The following is a 20416-nucleotide window of genomic DNA, read 5'->3' as shown; positions in this document are numbered from 1 at the left end:
ATCTCGTGAGAGACCAAGTCACCGGTCTCCGGCAAGACACCAAGATAAGTGTGAGTCCATGCCTTCTCAATGAGAAACATCAGGTAGGGGGCATAGATGGGGCACTTGCGCTTAGTAATGGTAGAGAGGAGCTCTGACCACATGACATGAGAAATATCCAAGGAATTTCCTATGTTGTTCTCCTTCTCATGCTGGCAAAACAGTAACATATCCACGAGGAACGAATGAACCATATTCAAGTTCCCAATGTGAGGGAAAAGAGTGTTCCTGAAGATGCGATGAAGGATGTCTAGAAAGGGAAACATCTCATAAGTCTTCTTCTTCGTCTCGGGGTGAATCTTTACTATGTTGTATGGCCAGAGAGCCGACTTGTGAGTAGAAGTAACATTCTTGCGAGGAGAAAAGCCAACTGGGTTGTCAAGCCACTGATCTTCAACACCCAACAGTTCCATGAATGCCTTCCATTTGACTGAGAGAAGTCTGCCATTGGTCATCCAAGTCAAAGTCCTTTCCTCATCAGTGCCAAGGTGAACCGTGGCATAAAACTGAGCTACCATATCCGCATCAAAGTCCTTGTTGAACTCCATGAGCTTGAGAATGTTTAACTGAGCACACATCTCCAGTGCATCACCAAAATAGGCACGATCCATCTCCAAATAAGCAATGTCGATGGAGCGAACATCTACATAGAGATTCTTCTTTGCTTTGAGCACATCAAAGTAGACATACCACTAAAAACGGTTCCAGAAGGGGCGGTTGACAAGAGCTGGATCTTGATCTTGAGCACACGGGTTGATACGACGAACAGGGTGCTCCGAAGTGCCATCACCTGGAACCACACACACCGACAAAGAAAGCCAACAGAAAAACAAGCATAAGCCAGGAGAAAAAGCAACAAGAATGAACGATTGGTATGAGAAAAATGGAGGCCGGCATCCCAAGCGGTATTACCATTTCTAGGAAGCGGTAGTACCGCCTGCAATGGTAGTACCACCTGAGGCGGAGGACGGAGGTCAGTCCACTGTCGTTGCTATATCCGGTACTACCGGGGGTGCCAAGCTCAAAAAAACTCGTACCAATCATCAATCCAACTAGTCTAGCAGCCTTCAACGTCCTACTCAAGCCTCGATTTGGCCAAAAATCGATAAATGCTAAAACTATTGCCCCAAAAGCCTAGATCCGAAAGCTAGAAGCAATGAGGAGAAGAATGGGGGCAATACCAGCATCCCTGGCAAGAGTAAGGGGTGGGGATCGATTCCACCGGTTGGAAATGCGAAGGACGGTGCGGAGAAGGTGGCCCGGCGGCGGCCTCCCGCAGCGAGTTCGTCACTGGAGAGAGTGGAACGGACGAGGGGGAGAAACTCGAATGGGTATGGGGGAGTAATATTCCCCCTGGCCGATTCATACTCCCTAGTCCCACCCTACATCGGTAGTACCCCTCGGGCGGGCGGTAGTACTGCTTCATGCCACTCTGCGGTAGTACCGCCCTTCCAAGGCGGCAATACTACCCAGCAAAAACTCAATGAGACAAGACAAAACCAAGTCCTCGCCACGAAAAATAAACAAAGCGACGAGCCAAGGGAGCAAATCCAAGAGCAAAAGACAACCAAAAACCCGAGACGCACCCACGGAGAGACTAAAAGCAAATCACAACAAAAGCACAACAAATCCAACTAGAGGATAAGCAAAATAGCACACCTCTCAAGGAGAGGGCAGTGGCCGAGGCCACCTATGTTTGATTCAATTGGTATGGCACCGCAAAGATTTTAACCTTGGGCCCATGAGCAAAACTCATCTTTGAAGCACAAGTACCATAGAAATGGCTAATGTGAAAGACGTGATCGATTTATGCATAATGGAGGGAGGGAGAGTTCAATGAGAGAACAACACTCCATCTATGTCCATGCCTACATCTAGAACAAGATATAAGTATGAGTGCAGTGGGGCGTGCCTAGATTCAAGCCACATTGTTCAAATCAATGATATTTAGCTCATGCCTTAACTCGTGAAATCTTGCTTCATCTAGAGGCTTGGTGAAGATAACTGCTAGTTTCTCTTGAGTGTTGATGTAGATGATGTCAATATCTCCCCGCTTGATGTGATCCTGAATAAAGTGATGATGAATCTCAATATGCTTTGTCTTGCTATGTTGCACCGGATTGTGAGAAATCTTGATAGCACTTTCAATGTCACATAGAAGAGGCACTTGGTCACAAGTGACACCGTAATCCTTTAAAGTTTGCCTCATCCATAGCAATTGTGCACAACAACTTGCAGCAGCTACATACTCGGCCCCCATGGACAAGAGAGACACACGGTTTTGCTTCTTCGAAGACCAACTGACCAAAGAGCAACCAAGGAATTGGCAGCCTCCAAAAGATGACTTCCTATCCACACAATCTCCTGCCCAATCCAAGTCCAAGTAACCCATGAGATCGAAGCTTTCTCCTTTGGGGTACCATAAGCCAAAGTTTGGGGTATGAGTCAAATATCGAAAGATTAGCTTGACCGCCACAAAGTAGCTTTCCTTAGGTGCGGCTTGAAACCGTGCACAAATTCCCACACTCAACATGATATTTGGTCTAGATGCACAAAGGTAAAGCAAGGATCCAATCATGGAGAGTTATACCATTTCATCCACCGATTTACCATTGGGATCACTGTCAACCTTGCATTTGGTGGGCATGGGAAACTTGACCGGCTTGATATCATCTAACTTGATTCTCTTGAGCATGTCTTGGGTATACTTGGCTTGGTTGATGAATATTACTTCTCTTCTTCGCTTGACTTCAAACCCAAGAAAGAACTTCAACTCTCCCATCATAGAAATCTCAAACTTCTCGGTCATTAGTGCAGCAAACTCATCATTGAAAGATTTGTTAGGAGAACCAAAAATAATGTCATCAACATATAGTTGGCATATGAACAAATCCCCTTTGTCCCTCTTTGTAAAAAGAGTGGGATCGATTTTTCCAATTTCAAACCCATGATCTTCTAACAACTCGGTAAGGTGCTCATACCACGCACGTGGGGCTTGTTTGAGGCCATAGAGCGCCTTCTTGAGTTTGTATACATGATTGGGGAGCTTGGGATCCTCGAATCCCAGAGGTTGTTTGACATACACCAACTCATTCAAAGGACCATTTAGAAATGCACTTTTCACATCCATTTGTTGTAATTTAAAGTCAAGATGAGATGCATATTCAAGCAACATGCGAATAGATTCAAGACATCCAACGGGGGAAAAGGTTTCACCGTAGTCGATACCCTCAACTTGGGGTAGCCTTGTGCCACCAATCTCGCCTTGTTCCAAATGACCACACTGTTCGCATCTTGCTTGTTCTTCAAGATCCATTTGGTCCGATGACATTATGTTCCTCTGTTGACCTTGCCAGTAATTACCAAACTTGATTGCGCTCAAAGTTGTTGAGTTAATTATGCATGGCTTCAAGCCAATCATCATCAACGAGCGCCTCATGTACCTTTTGGGGTTCAACACACGAAACAAACGTGTGATTCTCACAAAAGTTTGACAATTGTTTACGAGTAGTTACCCCATTTTCTCAAGCTTCCAATAACATTCTCCATGACATGTTGTTGATGCTTTAGCTTGGAAGCCACCTTGGCGGCACGGCGCTCCAGAAGTTCCTCGATGGGCATTTGAGGATCATCTTGATTATCTTGAGCACTGTATTGAGTTTGCTCATGATCTTTAGAACCGTCTTGAGCTTGCACTTGATCTTGAGTTTGTTCTTGATCTTGAGCGAGCTCGGAGGCATGAACTTAATCTTGGGCATCATTCGGTGCATCACCATATCCATGGGGTTGATCTTGACCTTGATCTTATTCATTGAGATGAGGACCTTCACTTTGTTCTTTGGAAGTGTGTGGGTCTAGCGTAGGTGATGGCTCCACTTCAGTAGAGCATTGTCCTTCTCCTTTGGCCACAAGGGGTTCCTCAATGGGGAGTATTTGACCAATCCCATTCTTCTTATGGCTCGGGGAGGAATTTCATCACCTACATCACAGAGACCACTTTGCTCCACTTGGGAGCCGTTATTATCATCAAACTCCATGTCACACATATCCTCAATGAGTCTGGTGGACTTTCTGAGAACACGGTAAGCATGAGAGTTTGTAGAATAACCAACAAATATTCCCTTTTGAGCTCTAGGTTCGAACTTGGACAAATGAACGCCTTTCTTGAGAATGAAACACTTACAACCGAACACCCAAAAGTACTTGAGGTTGGGCTTGTTGCCGGTAAGTATCTCATATGGAGTCTTGTTCAATCCTTTGAGGAGGTAGAGCCTATGGGTTGCATGACATGTTGTGTTGACGGCTTCGGCCCAAAAGTTGTAAGGAGATTTGAATTCCGCCATCATGGTCCTTGCCGCATCCATTAACGTCCGGTTCTTCCTCTCCGCACACCATTTTGTTGAGGGGTATAGGGTGCGACATATTGGTACTTGATCCCCTCGTCACTAAGAAACTCATCCAAGGTGTAGTTCTTGAACTCGATGCCGTTGTCACTTCTAATCATCAATATCTTCGCATCATGTTGACGTTAAGCTTCATTTGCAAAGTTTATGACGGTTTGTTGAGTCTCACTCTTCCTCTTGAAGAAGTATACCCATGTGTATCTTGAGTAGTCATCCACAATCACCAAGCAATACTTTGTTCCACCAAGACTATCAAAGGATGGAGGACCAAAGAGATCCATGTGAAGGAGCTCCAAGGGCCTCTTTGAGTAGATAATAGTTGAGGGTCGGTGAGCCGTTTCACGAAGCTTTCCTTTGATGCAAGCACTACAAGCACGGTCTTTGGCAAAGCTCACATTTGCTAGTCCACAGACATGATCCCCTTTGAGGATACTCTGCAAAGATCTCATATTGACATGGGCTAGTAGGCGATGCCAAAGCCAGCCCACATCAACTTTAGCCATTAGGCAAGTCGCGGTCTTATTGGGTCGCTCGGAAAAGTTCACCACATAGAGCCCGTTCTTGACATGCCCAACAAGGGCTACTTTAAGAGTCTTGCTCCACAAAAGGGCCACGGTATAAAGATCAAAGAATGTTGCAAAGCCCATAAGTGCAAGTTGACAAACGGAAAGTAAATTGTATGCAAGGGACTCAAGAAGCATGACCTTCTCAATAGATAAATCTTGAGAGATGACCACCTTGCCAAGTCGAATTACCTTCGAAGTTGAGGCATCACCAAATTGGACATGGGTGCACATAGATGGAATTGGATGCACATCCACCACCAAGTCCTTGCTCCATGTCATATGATTTGTTTCTCCACTATCGAGCAACCATGACACCCCACCAGAAGCAAACTCCTACAAGAGATCTATGCTTAGATTTAGATACCCATTTTTGAATGGGTCCTTTGATGTTAGTAACAAGGGTCTTAGGAACCCAAATAGACCATTCAATGTACTCATAAGAAGAACCAACAAATTTGGTATGAACATGCCCATCACTAGCATGGCACAAAATATAAGAGGGGTTAAAGTCACCGGCATTGTTGCTAGGGCGGTTTCACCCTTCTTGGCATTACCAACCACTTCCTTGTTCTTCTTCTTCTCATGAGCATCCTCACCCGCCTTGACAAAGGTGTCCTCGAGCGGGAGAGGTTGCTTGGTTTTGTTTTTCTTCTTCTTCTTTGACTTGGGTACAAACCCAAGTCCTTCCTTTCCTACAACTTCCTTCTCATTGCTCAAAAGGTCATTGAGGTTCTTATCGCCTTGTATGCAAGTCACAAGGCCCTTCTCAAGTTGCTCTTTCAACTTAGCATTTTCCTCCACAATATGCACATGCTCGTAACAAGGGTTAGTAGCATGGGCATTATCAATTACAATGAAAGGAGGGCAAGTGGAAATCTCCTCGGCTAGTTTCACTTGGATTTGATCACGAGACTCTTTGGGAGAAGCAAGAACACCCTTCAAGACCTTTTGATCCTTGTCAAGTGTATCAAATTCTTCCTTGAGTCTATCATGGCCAACCCCAAGTGCAACTTTCTCTGATTTAAGCACACGAGTAAGAACAATAGCATGATCAAGATCTTTTTACAATTTAGCATGATCGACATTGTGTGACTCTTCAAGAGTCAAATGACGATATCGCTATTCCTCTAGAGCAATGGAAAGATCTGCAATCTCATCAGCATAGTCACGACTATGCCCCTCCAACTTGGAGATAGTATCCTCATGCGACTCAATGATATCATTGGCCACACTAAGTTGTTCCAAGAGAGCAACAAAGTGCTTCTTGGACTCACCCATGAGCTTTCTCACAAACTTGGTGAACTCATTCTCATCAACTTTCTCCACCTCACTATCATCAATACAATCTAACAAGGAAGGAGTAGTAATGATGGTGGTTTTGATGTTAGGAGCTACATTGTTGATACCTTTGGCCATGAGACACTTTGCAATGGTGTTTTTGTTCACTACATAAAAAGACACATCTGTGACATTTTGGGCCGAACGAAATTTTTTCTGTCATGCTTATGACACTTCTATGACGATAATTGTGACAAAACCTGGTATCATCATAGATGTGGTGGGCTCCTACTTCTATGACAAAAAATCATGACAAAAAATGGGCTTTTCGTCCTGGGCGGGCTGGAGACACAGCTGCATGACATTCTTTGGGCCGTCCATGACGGAAAAAATCATGGTAGAAGCAAGGGCGAGGAAAATATCGAGGAGTTCCCAGCTACGGTGGGTGGTCGGGGCCGAGCGATGCATGGAGGTTTGCACATTTTTTTCGTATATGTACATGCGTGTGTGTGAGGCATTGGGCTCTAACTGAACCCGAGCAAAGCGTTTGCTTACTGAACCTGAGCGATTGCACTAGTTACGCGCGTTACTGAACCCGAGCGATCGATCACTTGGCTATTAACTCAACCAGATCGAGCGATTCCTTCGCTACTACCGCTAACTGAACCCGAGTGATCGATTGCTGCTGCTGCTGCTTACTGAAGCCAATCGAATTTGCTGCCTCTTGATGAACGGTGAACATGGGGGTTGGTTGAACGAGTTGAGACGTACGTGGTTGGGGTTGGATGAACAGTTCCTGTGGGGATTGGATGAATAGGACCCCATGGTAGTAGTAGTAGGCCGTTGCCGCTAGATGAACAGGACCCCCAGAGGAGGCCGCCACAGCCAAGCTGGTTGGGGCTGGATGAACAGGACCCCGAGAGGAGGCCGCCACAGCCGAGCTGGTTGGGGCTGGATGAACAGGACCCCGTGGAGGGCTAGTTGAACAGTAGCCGGTGGAGGGCCAAATGAACAGTAGCCCATGGATGAACAGTAGCTGGTGGAGGCAGGAGGAAGACGCGGTGGATGAATAGTGTAGGTCGAGGCTGAAGGAAGTCGATGGTGGGTGAGCAGTAGCCCGTGGAGTCCCGTTTTGGGGTATGCCACACCCCTCCGATAAACAGGACCACCGCTTCGACCGTAGCGCTGCAACACTAGTCCGTTTCCTCCATTTTGTCGTACACTACACCCCTCCCGATGAACAAGGCCCCCGTTTCGACCGTAGTCGGTCCAACAGAAGGTTGTTTCCTCTGTACTACGCTATGCCAGACCCCGTTTCGGCTGTTCCATCCAAGCCGGTTGGCTCCCATTGAATAGGGCGCATTCTGACCCAGTCTGTTGCCTCCTGATGAACAGGACATTGTTTCTCCGTTCCGACTGAGCCGGTTGGCTGCCCGATGAACAGGACGCTGTTGCTACCATTTGTTGCCTCTCCATGTACACAAGCCTTGGTCGTACGTATGCACGAATACGTGTTCGAGACCCCGCTGTTGGTGTAAAAACCGGCGGATCTCGGGTAGGGGGTCCGGAACTGTGCGTCTGAGGTTGATGGTACCAGGAGACAAGGGACACGAAGTTTTACCCAGGTTCGGGCCCTCTTGATGGAGGTAATACCCTACATCCTGCTTGATTAATATTGATGAGTATAGGGGTTACAAGAGTTCATCTGCCACGAGATCATAATGGCTAAAACCCTAGAAGTCTAGCCTATATGATTATGATTGTCTCTATGGACTAAACCCTCCGGTTTATCTAGACACCGGAGGGGACTAGGGTTGTACAAAGTCGGTTACAGAGAAAGGAATCTTCATATCTGAACACCAAGCTTGCCATCCACGCCAAGGAGAGTCCCATCTGGACACGGGTGAGAGAATCTTCGGTCTTGTATCTTCATAGCCCATCAGTTTGGCCCATGTCCAATAGGCCGGACGCCCGAGGACCCCTTAGTCCAGGACTCCCTCAGTAGTCCCTGAACCACGCTTCAATGATGAGGTGTCCGGCGTGCAGATTGTCTTCGGCATTGCAAGGCGGGTTCCTCCTCCGAATAGTCCAAAACAGCCTTTGAACACAAAGAATGTGTCCGGCTCTGCAAAACAAGCACCACACACAACTGCAGAGAGTATAATATTTCACGAATCCAATCTACCGACAACTTTTTGTAGCGTGACACCACATCACCTCCCGGTCATTATTTTGAACCGTTTATCGACCTGCCGCTTCATGTTTTGAGATGCGGTTTTACTGGCATGTCTTGTCAAAGCAGAGATTGTGTCCCCTTATTGCGGGATTCTCACCAATAAGGGCGTGGGTAATCCAACCATGACGTCTACGCGGCCTTTGGGAAATAGGTGAGTTTTTAAGGCGAGTTGGTAGGCTCTTGATATTCGCTGCCTTTATAAAGGAATAATGATTCACCTCTTTCACACACGCCCTCTTCCTCTCTGCCCATCCATTCTCGAGCACCAGCGCCCAAGCTTCCATCCTTTCCGCCTCCAAAAAGCACTCCAGTCATGTCCGGATCTGGAGTGCAAGGCTAGTGGATGGTTTCCTCCGTCAGGGAGAAGGATATCACGAGGCTCCGGGAGGCTGGGTACCTAGCCAAGGAGATCGCCCACCAGCTTCCGGCCAAGGGACAGATCGTCCCCACCCTAGAGCCTGATGAGAGGGTCATGTTCATCCCCCACTTTGTCTGCGGGTTGGGATTTCCTCTCCACCCATTCGTCCGTGGGCTCCGGTTCTATTACGGGCTAGATTTCCATGATCTGGCCCCCAACTCCTTCCTCAATATCTCGCATTTATTGTCGTGTGTGAGGCCTTCCTCCGTATCCCTCCCCACTTTGGACTGTGGTTGAAGATCTTCAACGTGAAGCCGAAGGTGGTGGATGGCCAACATGCAGAGTCTGGAGGCGCCATACTGAGCAAGCTGCCCAATGTCACATGGCCCAAGGGAACCTTCGTGGAGACCGTCAAGGGGTGGAAACAATAGTGGTTCTATGTCACAGAGCCTCGCGACGCCACCTGGGTCGCGGCTCCCGAATTCCAGTCCAGTGCCCCGATGCGGCTCACCTCTTGGCTAGAGAAAGGCCTGGACTGGTCTTTGTCGGATGAACTGACTGCACTCCATACGCGCATCAAGATCATGGTGGACAAGAATGTCAAGCTTGTCAATGTGATCTAGGTAATGCTCGCTCGCCGGAACCTGCCGTGCCAAAGCCGGACTTGCCACTTGTGGGAGTTTGATCAGGCCAAGCACTAGACCTTGCAACAGTTCTTCGGCACTACGCACGAAGACATCTGGAAGGTGCTCTTCAAGGCCAACGAGACCTGTCCAGCAACGGTCGAAGACCGCAGGAACGACCTGGGCCATCCCGCAAGAGCAGTAAGTTTTCCGTATTTCAAAGTGTACCCTTTACTTGCATACTCCAGGAAGATGTCTAAACTTCCCTATTTTTTTCAGGGATGGAAAAATAAGGCAGAGTGGATTCAATGTCCGGCTCTGCTACCCGAAGAACTAGCTATCCCGCTTCTGACGAAGATGCTGGTTCTGGCGCCTATCAAGCGCCGGAGAAGAAGGCCAAGAAGAAGGCCAAGGGGACCAGGGGTGGTCTCCGCCATAAGGGCACTTCGGACGTGACGTTCCAAAATGCCGACACCCACTCCCCTCCCTCCATCGACGATGAGGAAGAGGAGGAAAGTGATTCTCCTCCTGAGGAGGAAGGAAGATAAGGGTGGCCTCCACGCATCTGGAGGCAGAGGCATCCAAGAAAGGGAAGGCCTCCGCCGCGGGCAACCCCACGTGGGACGTTGACAGCAGCTCGGAGTGGCGCCCCAGGGATAAGCCCCTGGCCGAATCGTAAGTACTCAAAGACGCACTCAAATATCCAACTTCTTTACTTCATAGTTTTAACATGTTGAATCATGCAATTACAGTCCGACTCGTTCTGACCTCGAGCGATCCTCATCTTTGGGAAACTCACTGGATCCGAAGGTGATGGACAGTGGGTCTCTCCCAGCGGCCTCCTCTCCCAAGATGGTGGAAGATGCTGGAGTGTTATCCTGAAGGACACTTCCAGCTCAGGGGGAGGCACAGGAGGCCGTCACGGTGGCGCCAGAGGATAATATCTCGGCCGCCGGACACATGGAGGAGCAGATCCCCATGGAGACTGGCGATGGGGGCCATCCTCAATTCGGCACCAGCCGAATACGATCCCGGAGACCTATATGGCTCTGGAATCCGGCAGGAAGCCTCCTTCGAAGGAAGGAGGTGCCCCAATTCCACCGGTGACCTCTGTCCATCCAGAGGCACCGGATGCTCTAATGGAAGCACTGCGAAGTGCTTCTATTGTGGAGGAACATCATACCCTTATGGGTACGGTGGTTGAGAGGATTCAGTTCGCTAAGAGCGGACTGACCGAAGCCTGCACAAGCCTTCTAACAAGCTTTAAGGTAAGCGACGGAATAAAAAGAACATCATAGTATAGATAGTAGCTCGTGAGACTCTGTCCGGTGTTCAAAAAAAAGACAGACAAAGGATCAAGTAATTTCTGCAGGAGACTAACTAAATATGTCTTATGTGAATAAGCAGGCGCCGTTGCTGGCCGAAAACTGTCATGCTGCTGAGGTATCCGAACTAAAGCAGAGTCTGGAGCGGGCCGAGGAAGAGCTCGGCCATGTAAAAAAGCAGCTAGACGACAAGCAAGGCACGCAATGACCTTGTGTATATCTGGAAAGGATGAATGATTTGTGTTGACCATAGTGCCGTGATATTTATTAGGGGTGGCGACCGAAGTGGAGGCCCTCAAGAAGGCGCTGGCAGAGGCCGAGGAGAGAGCGGCAAAGGAACAAGCCGCTTGTGAGAAACACGAGGCCGGGGTTGGCGAGGTCAGTAGGAGCTCCAGGATGCTGTGCATAAATGTGAGTCCTTGGAGCGCAATATTGCGGATCAAGAGTCCACACTTACCAAGGCCCGCTAAAGAGCACAAGATGCCCGGGCTGAAGCCTAGGGCACTCTCGAGGAGATTCAAGAGGGCAAGAAGATTGTGGCATGTAAGGCCTTCATTATGCAGAGCAAATATGTGAAGAAGATGTATCTCTTACTAACCCGGATTTGGAGTTCTTCAGGAGCGTTTGCGGATTTGCCCCGCAGTGTAGCGGACGCTGCAGAGTTCTTCCGAGCTGAAGAGGGGAGCTCGACGGAGAAGCTATTCTGGTCGCAATACCGTGCGCCTGAACATCCGGTGCCCTTTAGCAACCAACTAAAACAGCTGGTCGAACTGCATAGGGTGGACGAACAAGCCATGAAGGATTTAACAATCCGGTTGTGGCCTGCCGAAGCTATACCCAGCAGCTACTTCGGGCTTGTGAAGCGGCTAGTCAATGCCTGCCCCTGGCTTGACTCCGTCAAGCGGTCGGTCTGCATCGAGGGTGCGCGGATGGCCTTCGCCCGCATCAGGTGCAGTGGGCCAAGTTGAACACCGTCAAGCTCGCGACCGAGGGACCACCTGCTGTCAAGGAGCACCGCATGCCCGAGCGGTATTTTGAAGATGTCCTGGAGGGGTCCCGCATTGTGTCGGTGCAATGTGCAAAAGGCATTATCTTCGAACGAATACATTCGTGTTGTCTCTGCCTTGTAAAACGAGATCGTCATGTAATATAATGCTTGTTATTATTTATTTAAAATTTACCCCCTATGCGGCCATTTTTATTAAATCTGAGAGTTGGCCAGTCGTCAGCTTCAGCCCCCACGTAGGTAGGACGGGGGTGCTCGGGATGGAATCTAAACACTCTTGATCCAAAAAATTGGTCCTTCAAGGAGGTGTTTAGCTCAACGAACCAGGCAATCGGACTATGTGGCTTTATCACCCTCACTTAGCCATAGGAGTTTCAACAGTAAAAATGTAGGTGCAGACCCTAGTTAGCATTTAATCCGGACTACGGTGCGGTAAACACCTGATCGGACTGACGCCGATCCGTCGCATAATACGGGAAAAATCACAAAAGATTTGTAACCTCCGAATAGCTGACCGGCTCACGTCGCATCATGACAGTCAGTTTTCGGCTTTCTCTACTGAGGTGCTCATCTGGACAAACCAGGACACAATTGCAGTAGTTCTCCCTTTACTACCCTAGCCGATAGAGCGGAATGTATGGTAGTAAGCACAGGAGTCGGGCAACCCAACTATTGACCAAAGACATGATTCGGAGCCAATGCATATAATGCTAAATTCGGGGAGACAAACTATACTATAAAAAGTGTTCGGACTTTATTGTTGTAATATGGGGCGCAATGAAGCCCCTGCAGATTTAAGGCGTACCAAACTGTACGAGTGCAACTGATAAGATTATCAAGAAAAAATGAAGTAGTAAGCTAGTGCCGCAAAAGTTGGGCCGAAAACTGTTTCCATTATAGTTTTGATTAATGCGTCAAAGCGTATTTGTACAAATAGTGTGATAAGCAACAGGGGCTATTTAACATGCCAAGACCAAGGGGGAGCTGCGTACATGTCCTGAAAACAGGTAGAATGATTGCTAAGAAGAATGTATAGAGATTCCCCCGTACGTCTGTGCTACTTGCCACCTTGGTATATCCGTGCTTCGAAAGGACCAATTATAAGGCCATCGAGAGGGGCCTGTGGAAGAGAAACCTAAAAAGGATAAAAAGAAAAGTAAAAGTATGTGTGTCCAAAGAAGGTCAAGGCATATTGTGGACCACAGTCTAGTTATGCCTCCATCTCTGCCCATGGTATTTTTAGAGCGTAATTATGTATGTGCGGTACGTATGCCGCCAATTGGTTGGGACTGAGACGGAGGTTGAATTGCTAGTCAAGCTCCTGACGAGCTGGACTGTCCTACCGTAGAGTAGACCAGACTCGTTTGACAGTGTTCGTGAGCATGGCCGCCAAATTAAGGTTCTGCTTGTGAGGGCCACTTTGTACCTCTGCTACCAGGGCAGTGGTGTGCTCCTCGGTACGGAGGGACCGCTCCGTGTTTCCATTGACTGTTATGACACCGCATGGTCCGGGAATCTTGAGCTTGAGATAAGCATAGTGCAGCACCGCATTGAATTGGCAAACGCAGTTCGTCCGAGCAGTGCATGATAGCCGCTGCGAAAGGGGACGATATCGAAGATTAACTCTTGGCTTCGGAAGTGGTACAGAGATCCGAAGACGACATCCAATGTGATTAAACCCAAGCAGCGGGCCTCTACACCTGGTATAACTCCTTTAAAGGTAGTTTTGGTGGGCTTGATCCTTGATGTATCGATGCCCATTTTGCGCACTGTATCCTGATAGAGTAGGTTGAGGCTGCTACCACCGTCCATGAGGACTCGTGTGAGGCAGAATCCATCAATTATTGGGTCGAGAACTAGTGCGGCTAAACCGCCATGACGGATACTGGTCGGATGGTCCCTGCGATCAAAGGTGATCGGGCTTGACGACCATCGGTAGAATTTTGGGGCAACTGGCTCTATCGCATGGACGTCCCAGAGCGCGCGCTTGCGCTCCCTCTTGGGGATATGCGTAGTGTATATCAAGTTCACCGTTTTTACTTGAGGGGGAAACTTCTTCTATCCCCCTGTGTTCGGTGGATGAGGCTCCTCATCGTCATTCTCACTTTGCGACCCCTTCTCCTTGTCTTCAGCATTTAACTTGCCAGCCTATTTAAAGACCCAACAACTTCGGTGAGTATGATTGGCTGGTTTATCAAGGGTGCCATGGATCTGACATGGACGATTGAGTATGCGGTCCAGGCTGGAAAGGCCCTGATTATTTCTTTTATATGGCTTCTTCCACTGACCGGACATGGAGCCACTGAATCCGGCGTTGACCGCCATGTCATCGGTATTGTCACCATTGTTTCGACGCTTGTGCCTGTTGTGTCGGGGCTCACCGTTGCTATTTCTGGCTTCCGAGGTGCTAGGTTCGCTTGTATTGTTAGTGCTACGGGCTAGCCAGCTATCTTCGCCCGTGCAAAAGCGGGTCATGAGTGCCGTGAGGGCCGCCATGGACTTCAGATTTTCTTGACCGAGGTGTCGGGCGAGCCATTCGTCTCGGATGCTATGTTTAAAGGCCGTTAGGGCTTCAGCATCCAGATAGTCGACGATCTGGTTCTTTTCGGTTAAGAACCTAGTCCAGAATTTATTGGCTGACAATCCAGGCTGTTGAATTATGTGACTTAAGTCGTTGGCATCCGGAGGTCGAACATATGTACCTTGGAAGTTGTCAAGGAAGGCTTCTTCCAAGTCCTCCTAAGTGCTAATGGAATTTTCGGGTAGACTGTTAAAACAGTGCCGAGCTGGTCCTTTGAGTTTTAGTGGGAGGTATTTGATGGAATGGAGATCATCACCGTGGGCCATATGAATATGGAGAAGAAAATCCTCGATCCATACCGCGGGGTCTGTTGTCCCATCATATGATTCAATATTTACGGGTTTAAACCCTTCTGGGAATTCATGCTCCACTACCTCGTCAGTGAAGCAAAGGGGGTGTGCGGAGCCTCTATATCGGGCCAGATCGTGACGTAGTTCGGATGGAGTCCGTCTGCAGCTTTCGGCTCGGACGTGATTGTGCTTGCCATGTGCGGCTTGATAGCTGTCGTCGCGCGTCGGGGCATGCCCCCGTGATCCGTAGATCGATCTGGCCGGACCTGCTTTATTCTTCAGGTCCTGTCGCAGGTCATATGTGTATCCCTGAGCAGTTTTGTCTCTACCTTTACGGCGAGGTAGGATGGCCCGGTGTTCGGCTTGAGTTGTCGTTTTGTCCTGGCCATGTGGTGGTCGATCAGCCACATTACGCGCTGATGGTATGGGCTCAAGTGCCTCGTCATCGAATTGAGGTAGCAGTTTACGCTTCGGGTAACTCTTGGTTGGGCGCTCGAGACCGTATTCTTCTTCTGCCAGGACATCAGTCCATCTATCGTTGAGCAGATCTTGATCAGCTTGAAGCTGCTGCTGCTTCTTTTTCAGGAACCTTGAAGTGTCTATTAGTCGTTGCTTAAAGCGCTCCTGCTCGAGAGGTTCCTCAGGCACGATAAAGTCTTCGTCGCCGAGGCTCACCTCATCCTTGGAGGGTGGAAGATAATTACTGTCCTCCAAGTCTTAGTTTGCAGCCTGTTCATCAGGGCAAACTCTCCTATCCTCCCTATTGTCTTGTTTAGAGTTTTGCTTGACGGGTTTTTCTTGGTCTTCGGCATCATCTGGGGTGTTGTTGTCTCTCGTGCTGGAATTATTGTCTTTGCTGCGGCATGATTTAGAGCGGCGTTGTCGGCGCTTTTGTTGTATCTCGGTAGGTTTATCCTCTACTGGATTTGTCTCTTTATCGCAGTCACCCTCCTTGGGTGCATCCACCATGTACACATCATACGAAGAGGTGGCCGTCCAGCGTCCGGTAAACGGTGGGTTTTCAGCTTGCTCCTCTCTGGCATCATCGTCCATACCGTCGGTGTCTTTGGAGCCATAATCGAGCACGTCAATTAAGTCCTCTACTGTGCCGATGAAGTGGGTGCTGGTGGGAAGTAAAATTCCCCGCTCTCAGCCCCTAGTTCGGGCTGGGCATAGTTCGGATGTTGCTCCTCCGTAATCATGAGGGATTGCATCAAGTCCAGAGCCTCGCTTAAAGGTGAGGTTTGTTGAGGGAGAAAAGAATTCGTGGAGTATGGCGGGTAGGGAATTCCTTGGCCGAGCTCAGACGATGCTGACTCCGAGAGTTCGGAGCCAGCGTCCGGGGAAGAGTCCGGCTTGGCAACGGATGTCGGTGACGTTGCTTCCTCCGGCTCTCCTGTATTGGGCCTAGTGGCCACAGATAGTCCGGCGGGTTTAGAAATCCCGTCTTCGGTACTGGCGAGGCGCTCCGGCTCTAAGGCCAGAGCGGAGGTTGGCGTTGTGAATCCTTGTAAGATCAAGTCTCCTTGGATATAGTGACATAATCCAGGTTTCCAAAACTAATCTGGTGACCTGGGGTGTAGCTGTCGATCTGCTCCAGATGGCCAAGCGAGTTGGCCCATAGTGCGAAGCCACTGAATACAAAGACCTGGACGGGGGAAAAAACCTCCCCTAGGGAAGGGTCGTTATAGATGATTTACGGAGCCATCGAACCACTTGGAGACGACACAGTGGAACTCTCAAGGAAAGCACCAATGTCGGTGTCAAAACTGGCGAATCTCGGGAGGGGGTCCCGAACTGTGCGTCTGAGGTTGATGGTACCAGGAGACAAGGGACACGAAGTTTTACCCAGGTTCGGGCCCTCTTGATGGAGGTAATACCCTACGTCCTGCTTGATTAATATTGATGAGTATAGGGGTTACAAGAGTTGATCTACCACGAGATCATAATGGCTAAAACCCTAGAAGTCTAGCCTATATGATTATGATTGTCTTTACGGACTAAACCCTCCGGTTTATATAGACACCGGAGGGGACTAGGGTTGTACAAAGTCGGTTACAAAGAAAGGAATCTTCATATCCAAACGCCAAGCTTGCCATCCATGCCAAGGAGAGTCCCATCCGGACACAGGTGAGAGAATCTTCGGTCTTCTATCTTCATAGCCCATCAGTCCGGCCCATGTCCAACAAGCCGGATGCCCGAGGACCCCTTAGTACAGGACCCCCTCACCCGCCCGTATGTACGTACATGGCCGTATTTTTTGGCATGTGTATGTACGTACATGTACATGGTTTAGAAGGGACTACTTGAACTGCTATGTCAGGGGCTCTACTACTACACGTGCCACTGTTTGCTTGGCCACGGGTCATCGTTGCAGAGAGACCGATCGATCAGTATGTGCGTACATGTTCGCGACCAGAATGACAATGCTACGTACGATTCGACCAGGTGGGTCCCGGATGTGAGCGAGGATAAGGAGGCACTTCCTTGCGTGCGACCTTATTAATGGTAGGTCCAAAGCTGTCAGGGGGAGGATTCATTTTTTCGCGCATAATATGGAGGCACTTCCTTGTGTGCAAAGATGTAGCTAGTGGGTCCATCTATCAGCCTCGCCATGTACACTACTCTTCCGATGGTTGTTGTTTGTTGGCCACCTAGACCACGCCGTGCGGACAACACCCAGGCGGTGGACGACGGTGAGGCCTAGGAAGGGAACGACGTTGAGCCAGGGAAGACGAGGCTGGTGGATGCCCACGCGGAGGGGAGTACGAGGGTTCACTTGTTCAGCTGCGGTGTAAGGCTGTCGTCGCCGGAGAAGAACATGGGGTGTGGGTGAGTAGAGGGAAGGCCTGGCCAGTAGTAGTATGGTTAAGCGGTGAGGCCTATGCGGTAGCATAGCCAGCCACAGGAGGCTGGAGCAGGCAGTACAGCGGCCGCAGGTTTGGGCGGCTGGAGCAAGAAGACCAGAGCTTGAAGACGCAGCTTGGCCGTAGGATTAACATCCAATGGTCAGTGCAGCTAGAATCGTTTATTGACTAAGTTGACAAAGCCCTACGTACGCATTAACTTAGTAGGCCCACAAGTCAGCCTCCAAATCTGGTGGGTCCCAGCTAGCAGGGGAATAAAAAAAATCCACGTAATAAGGTGGCACTTCCTTGCGTCCGAAGATGTTTTCCGGTTTTTTTAATTTCTTCTTTGTCGAGTTAGAAAAAAATAGCATCTTCTCTACAATCTATATTTTCATGAAATGGATCATAATAAAGCTGATGGGTCCCACTGCCAGGGAGAGGAAACTTTTAATTTCCGCATAATAAAGGAAGCACTTCCTTGCGTGCGAAGATGTAGCTGGTGGGTCAAACCTATCAGGGGGAGAAATCATTTGTTTTCGCACAATACGGTGGCACTTGTTGTGTGCGTCCATGGGCCATGTGGGTCCCTACTGTCAGCCACTCCATGTACATGCCTCTTCTGATGGTTGTCGTTTATTGACAAAGTTGACCCCACACGCCGAGAGAACCAACATAGTGAACGATGGCGAGTCCTAGGAAGGGAATGACCTAGAGCTGTCAAAGACACAATAGTGGATGCCCACGCAAAGGGGAGTACGAGGGTTTATGGGTTCAGCTGCGGTGTGAGGCTGCCGTCGTCGGAGAAGAACAGGAGGTGTTGGTGAGTAGAGGAATGGCCTGGACGGCGTTTGGTAGTAGGTTGGGCCGGTGAAGCCTGCACGTCAGCATAGCCGTCCACGGGAGGTGGTAGCAGGCAGTACCGTCGGTGGTAGTTTGGGTGGCTGAAGCAAGAATATCCGAGATTAAAGCACTACAGCCGTTGGATGGACATCCAACGGCCACTGCTGCTAGAATCGTGTCTTGATATAAGTTGACAAAGCCTTCTGTACGGCTTAGTAGGCCCACAAGCCTTTCGTACACGTCACTCACTATAATTCTCAAAAAATAGTAGGCCCACAAGTAAGCATCACATTTATGGCAGAGAACATATAGCCCATTTGTGATTTGTAATAATGTACAGCCCATTTTTGAATTCTAATGGAATTTACAACAGCCCATTTACATTCTGTTAAAATTACAACCCATTTTGAGTCAGATTAAATATAATTTCAAAATGAATTTGTATCAGGTAAAAATCTAACGAAATATTACGCGCGCAATAAGTAATGAAATTAAAATTTTCATATTAAAAAAATCATATTTTGGAAACTAATTACCTGTTTGGTGCATTTTTTGTATATTTGCAGCCCAGTTTTTATAATTACACCCCATTTATTATTTCTTAAAGCCCATTTTCTTGTTAGGCCTAATGCATCCCTCCTAGGAAAGATTTACAGCCCACCGGGGCGGAGAATAACAAGTTGACCTGGGTTGGGTATTCCGCAAAAAAGAGTATAGTTGGGCTAGCCATTTTCACCTTGAAAATTTAATATCTGGGCTGGATGTCTGGTCAACATAAAATAATAGCCTGGGCTAGACGGGCCACAGCCCGCCCAGTTGATACCGTGCTCCTATGAACAATAACAAAAACATCGCTCAAGAAAACCTCCGCTTACACCTCAAAAAACAAATATTGCTCGAGCTGCTAGCCATGGGTCCCAGCTGTCGGCCGCTTCTTGTGCAATTCTCTCGTTTATTGACAATATATGTTGACAATGGTGTGGGACCGTGATGTCAGGAAACCAGGAGGAAGCAAAAAAATTATAGTTGTATATAATAAGGAGGAACTTGCGTACATACGACTATGCCCGGGTGGGTCCCTACTATCATCCTCTCCAAGTAAAGTCATCTCCTGATTCCTCATGTTTGCTGACCATGTTGACAACGCTCGGCGCCACGGCGAGCGCAAAAACTTGAAGGACGACGGAGTGGGCCTCACGGGCCCTACGGATGGTCTGATACAGCACCCGCTGCTAATTCAGGAAGCCAGGATCATCGGACACCTATGAGCACCTTCGAGAGACTGAGCCGGCATGAAACGGTAAGGCCGCGCTTGGGAGCTCTGGATTGTTTCACACATGTATTAAGATACAAGTGTAATTTAATCATCACCAGAAACAATGCATAAAATACAGGCGTAGTGAAATCCACGGCCCGAGGTCTGTAACGAAAACCAGCGAGTTACATGTGTAATTTGAGAGACCAGTGTATATTTTACCAGTCGAAGTCGACCAACCAAGCGCTTCTCCCAAGACCATCTGCTTTTATTTACAAGCGTCAGTTTTACAAGTGGTTTTGGTTGGAAAACGACAATCCAATCATGGCCTAAGATGATGAGTTGGTCGAAAGATCAAATGGTTTCACCTCTGACCTACCCGAGTTGTCGTATAGGATATGAATGAAACATAAGACGATGCACTTCTTAAGCATAGAAAGAGGATGATCTTCTTAACATGCAAATCACCGGCATTAGATCAACATGCAAAACATTATGAAGCATTATTCTTAGGAGGCACCATGAACAGCTCGTGATGCCGCATGCCACAACATTCCAAGCTCAACTTTGCAATCAAACACACAAGGCATGGCATTTCATAGACAACATTCAGAACAAACTCCTAAAATACCTTACATAATTCAACATTCATGTGACTATGCATCTCAGCAGAGTAAATATTAACTTTTGAACTGAACACAGGAATAGGAAAAAATGAATGACGCTGCTCACAACAAATGGCGTCCCACTCCAAAATATGAAATGCA

Source organism: Triticum aestivum, chromosome 2A, assembly GCF_018294505.1.
Source record: "Triticum aestivum cultivar Chinese Spring chromosome 2A, IWGSC CS RefSeq v2.1, whole genome shotgun sequence".
Lineage (NCBI taxonomy): Eukaryota > Viridiplantae > Streptophyta > Magnoliopsida > Poales > Poaceae > Triticum > Triticum aestivum.
Note: the sequence above shows the minus strand (reverse complement) of the source record.